Consider the following 6,214-nt stretch of genomic DNA (forward strand, 5'->3'; position numbering starts at 1 on the left):
TTCTTATCTCTTGTACACTTTATAAATGCCATCTGGTGTGCAAATTTCAACTTTCTGGCTTTTGTAGTTTCGGCTCTGCGTTGATGAATCAGTCAGTCAGTCAGTCAGGACACTTGCATTTATATATATAGATATATATATATATATATCTCTAATAAATAAATATAATAAATATTTTTTGGGTGTTTCACGAAAGATATTAAGAGAAAAAAAAGGGAGCGCTACGTACTGTATTGTGTATTTAAATACCTTTTGAATACATCAGACTAGTTTTAGTTTTTTCAATATCTTTCGTTAAATTTTAATAACCACGATTATTTAGCTGTGGCGCTAGTGTGCACGTTGAAAGGCTCTTAACAATAAATACGAAAGTATCTGTCTGCCTGTTACCTCTTCATTCACACATAAACCGATGAAATTCGTTATGGAGATAGTATGAAACCCGGGGAAGGATATTAGAGGGTAGTTGTTAATCACTCATCACCGTCATTCCAGGCAGACGAAGTCGCGGGCAGAAGAATGCTAAAATCCAAAAAAAAAATACTGGCGAAATAAGTAATCATTCTCTTTGTTCTGATTGTCAAGTATACCTGTGACAATTTAAGAGACAATTCTGATTTTGTGTCAAAATGTAAAAAGCCTTGTGTTGAAATTTGCCGTGAAATAATAAAAAACAACCTAAATAATGTCTGGATTTGAGATTGAGTTACTCTTACAATAATAGGTATGCATTCCTAAGCTCCTTGTATTTTTCTCTAATTTTATGCATGCATTACCTAATAACCAATCTAATGGATTTTTTGAGCATATTGGCACGGGTTTATTTGTGTACCTAAGTACAATAACTGTAACAATAACTGGAACAATATGAAAATATGTCCATTTCTTGCGGCGGAAGTGCGTTAATGAAAAGACTTCCAAGAAAGAAAACAGCCAGTATAATGTCTAAGGGCGGTAGAGATTCCAACGAATGTGCCAAAATAGTCTTGATAGTTAGTCTCTTGGCTCTGCTGATATCATTGGTATATTATGTTGTAAATAGAAACTGTCCACCACGGAGAGGTCGATGCGTTGATTAACAAGATAAAGTAATGAAACGCCGTAGTATAATGTCAAAAGTGGATATTAAACCAAGCATTATAACATCTAGATGTTCCAAGACTAGTACTTTCTCAAATATATCCAGCGCATGTGTGCAAGATCCCAAATGCCAAGTGTTGGTGTTAGCTGCTCTATTGACAGTGCTGTTTGGGTATACATGCTACCTTTACATGTGTGAACGGCGTTGTGGTCGGAGCCGTCGCAGTTCCAGTTGCCGACCCGTTTCAAGACGCCGCAGCAGCAATTTGAGCAGACGTTAGGAATACTGTTCGGACTTAGAGGACCAGTACAGTAATAGGAAAATAAATAAATAAACGGATATGAATCGATCAGAATAAGACAAGTGTTCTGTAGTGTGGAGATACGTATTCAATAAATGATTTAATAAAATTAGACCTGTTTTAAGTTCAATTCCAGTGGTTTCTGTATAATCTAGATCCCACCAAAAACATAAATGTAAAAAAGGAGAGCCAAGTTCAATACAAAACTTATGCTTGGCTGTGGGCTTCGCCGCAAAAAGAATGGAGATGTAAATGAGTGCCAAGTTCTATGCAAAATCCAAATATGTATTTATTAGTGATGTACCGACTATTGATTTGGCCGACTAGCCGACTAATCGGCGCTTGGATAGCCGATTAGTCAGCCGACTAGTCGGCTAGTCGGCCAGGTCATTCAATGGTCATTAGTTTCGTCTAAGTTCGATTTAGATGCTCTTAAAAATAGCGCTATTCATCAAACTATAAATAGAATTAGACCAAGAAAAGTCTGCTGCATTTTTGATAGCCCACTCAGTGCAAGTGTTATTTGAAACGTCAAACTTGTATAAATAACACTTGCATCGCGTGGGCTATCAAAATCGCTGCAGACTTTTCTTGGTCTAACTCTAATAATGCTGAAAAATAAAATATATAAAAATAATCCTAAGGCTATATTTCATACGACAACCCTATGATCTTTGTATAAAAGATCATATTTATAAAGTGCCGACTAATCGGCCATTTTTGCCGACTAGTCACCGACTACAAATCAGGCCGGATAGTCGGCTTTCCCGCCCAAGTAGCATTGCAAGCTGTATATAAGCTGTATTAAAGTTTATTTGTATACTATAAGCTGTACAGTTAGGCTGTACAAAGGCTGTATAAGCGCTTATACAGCCCTTATAAGTAAAAAAAGGGCCCAAATTATACAGCCTTTGGCGTTATTAGAGCTGTAGAGTAGCTGTATAAGCAATACATAAGGTGCATAATAGCTGCATTACAGCTATATTTCGGTGTAACAGGAAACCTTAACACTACAGATAATCTCTTATAAGTACGATATAAGAATATAAGTTTTAAATGAGTTATAAGAAAGAATTACAAGAGAACAATAATCATTTACGAAACTAAAATGTCTTAATCTTGTTAATTCGTAATATAGTAATGGCGACAATAAAGTGTTATAGTGGATGGTAAAAGTAAAAGTAAATATTATACAGGACTTGAATGGAATATTACATTATTGGTAAGTGCGGATTATTATTTATTGTGAACGTGTGTATCTTTTGTGGCAAAATATTTACGCGCCTGCAAAATAACAAAGAGAAACCATAAGGAAAATATCAAAAATCGGTAAAGTTACTGTTTGTTTTTAAGGTTAGAGTATCAAAAATATATATAAATATTAATTCTAAGGCTAAACAATTTATTTTAGCTGGTAATCATAACACGGCGTTAGTCTGCTAAATATTTGCAAGTATTTCTTTAATTATATTTACAAATACGTTTTTTTTTTATTGTAAAATGGCGACAATTTTTAAACAGCCTACAGGATAGTTGGAGAGCATTATAATCTTAGTAGCTGTGCTGTGTAATAAATGGAGTGTCTTTTACAGCTTTTGTAATTAAAACAGCTTTATAATAGAATATTTGTATTCGTTTGGCTGTATTTCGGTTCTCCGTACATAAGTTATAATTCTCTTTAGAGATCCGTATAACAAATAAAAAACCTGTACTGTAACTGTCATATATTCCTTTAGTTTTATAATACACTTATTTTCAGAAATCATTACACTACTATACTTATACGAGTGTAAAATTACGCCAAAAGATTGTTATAAGCGACTCTATCAGTAATACAGAAAAAAGCTGTACTATAGCTGCCATTTATTCATTTGGTTTTATAATACCCTTACAGACAGAAGTTATACAACTACTATTCTTATAGGAGAGTAAGATTACGCCATAAGAAATAGCTTTAAAACGGGGTTGACAGATACATTTGTACAGCTACAAGTGCCAAGTGATGCTACAATACAGCCTGTATACAGCTTTTACGATAAAATTAGCTTGTAGTGTTTCACAACACTTAATGTTTTAAAACGGAGTTGAGAGATACTTTTGTACAGCTAAAAGTGCCAAGTGTTACTACAATACAGCCTGTATACAGCTTTTACGATAGAATTAGCTTGTAGTCTCTCACAACACTTTTAGTTTTATAGTAGATTTTTTATATTCTGATAAAGCACCCCATGCTTCCGCAGAATCCTTTATAATGATTTTATACAGCTTGAGCTGTATAATGTCTGTAAAGTACCTTTTATACAGCTTAAATCTTTTCTGACACTCTTATACGTCCCTTAAATCACTCTAAGTTCTTAATTGGCTGCTATATTGATGTTGCCGACACTTCCATGCTACTTGGGCGACTAGTCGGCGACTAGTCGGTACATCCCTAGTATTTATAGGAACATAATTTTTAAGAAAAAAAAAACCGACTTCCATGGGGGCCGATGAAAGATTATTGTAGATGGTACACTATGTAGAAAAGGAGGTAAAACCACCCACTTTTCTACTAGCATTTCGCTTCTGTATAATGGCTCCTCTACAGGATGGGCCAACGCCGGCCACTGCAAGGGACGCAGCCATGCGGTAGAATGAGATAGCAATATCACTTGCTCCCTCTAACGCATAAATGCGTCCCTTGTAATGGCCGGCGTTGGCCCATCGTGAAGAGGAGCCATGAGGGTCGTAGTTCTAGCCTAACCTAACCCACTCCTCAGATAGCAGTTCGGTTCTGTGCGGATCGCAGTTCGAACCTAATCAAACCCACTTTTCAAGTAGCATTTCGTTTCTGTAAGGCTCGCAGTTCTAACCTAACCTAATCCTTGTTCGGTTCTGTGAGGATCGCAGTTCAAACCTAACCTAACCCACTTAATGGCGCATGCCGTGCGGTGTACGGGGGTTTAAGCAGGAGGGGCTAGTAAGATTGGCATCATCGTACTTTATACATTAATTATACATTAATTTTATGGTAGGTAATCATAGTTGTTTATTTAGTTAAGGTATCATAGTGGTTTTCTGGGTCAAGGTCCGGGTCCGAGTCCGGGTCCGAGTCCGTTTCCGGGTCCGAGTCCGGATCCGAGTCCGGGTCCGAGCCCGGTTCCGAGTCCGAATCCGGATCCGAGTCCGAACCGGATCCGGGTATGAGTCCGAGTCCGGGTCCCAATCCAAGTCAAAATCGAAATTCGTAATCACCAAACGTGTACCATGCGTCATTGAAGAGTTCTGTTCTGGTCATCATCAGCAGTTCCACTTCATCAAATGCGACAGTTTTTAATGTAAATGCTTGATTTTATGATGAAAATACAAAAAAATCTATACGTAATATACGTATGCCTTTAATATTTGAGGAGTTCCCTCGATTCCTTATGGATCCCACCATCAGAACTCGAGCTAAACAAAAATGTGGCTTAAAAACTTAACTTGCTTAACGAACATAACGAAAAGGAAAAATCGCCAAACGTGAACTATGCGTCGTTTAAGAGTTCTGTTCTGATCATCATCAGCAGTTCCACTTCATCAAATGCAACAGTTTTTAATGAAAATGCTAGATTTTCTGATGTAAATACAAAAATCTCTATACGCATGCCTTTAAGATTTGAGGAGTTCCCTTGATTCCTCATGGATCCCATCATCAGAACTCGAGCTTGACAAAAATGTGGCTTAAAAACTTAACTTGCTTAACAAACATAACGAAGAGGACAAATCGCCAACCGTGAACTATGCGTCGTTGAAGAGTTCTGTTCTGATCATCATCAGCAGTTCCACTTCATCAAATGCAACAGTTTTTAATGAAAATGCTTGATTTTCTGATGTAAATACATAAATCTCTATACGCATGCCTTTAAGATTTGAGGAGTTCCCTTGATTCCTCATGGATCCCATCATCAGAACTCGAGCTTGACAAAAATGTGGCTTAAAAACTTAACTTGCTTAACAAACATAACGACGAGGACAAATCGCCAACCGTGAACTATGCGTCGTTGAAGAGTTCTGTTCTGATCATCATCAGCAGTTCCACTTCATCAAATGCAACAGTTTTTAATGAAAATGCTTGATTTTCTGATGTAAATACAAAAATCTCTATACGCATGCCTTTAAGATTTGAGGAGTTCCCTTGATTCCTCATGGATCCCATCATCAGAACTCGAGCTTGACAAAAATGTGGCTTAAAAACTATACTTGCTTAACAAACATAACGACGAGGACAAATCGCCAACCGTGAACTATGCGTCGTTGAAGAGTTCTGTTCTGATCATCATCAGCAGTTCCACTTCATCAAATGCAACAGTTTTTAATGAAAATGCTTGATTTTCTGATGTAAATACAAAAATCTCTATACGCATGCCTTTAAGATTTGAGGAGTTCCCTTGATTCCTCATGGATCCCATCATCAGAACTCGAGCTTGACAAAAATGTGGCTTAAAAACTTAACTTGCTTAACAAACATAACGAAGAGGACAAATCGCCAACCGTGAACTATGCGTCGTTAAAGAGTTCCGTTCTGATCATCATCAGCAGTTCTACTTCATCAAATGTCACTTTTTTGGGTGTATATGCTTGATTTGTTGATAAAAACCCAAAAATCACTATATGTATGCCTTTAAGATTTGAGGAGTTCCCTCGATTCCTCATGGATCCCATCATCAGAACTGGGTTTTGACTAAAACGGGACCAATCTGTATGCATATATATTCAATTAAAAAAAGAATTTTCAAAATTGATCTAGTAATGACGGAGATATGGAGTAACAATAATAAAAAAAATAAATAAAAAAAAACATACAACCGAAT

Source organism: Cydia fagiglandana, chromosome Z (genome assembly GCF_963556715.1).
Source record: "Cydia fagiglandana chromosome Z, ilCydFagi1.1, whole genome shotgun sequence".
NCBI classification, from domain to species: Eukaryota; Metazoa; Arthropoda; class Insecta; order Lepidoptera; family Tortricidae; genus Cydia; species Cydia fagiglandana.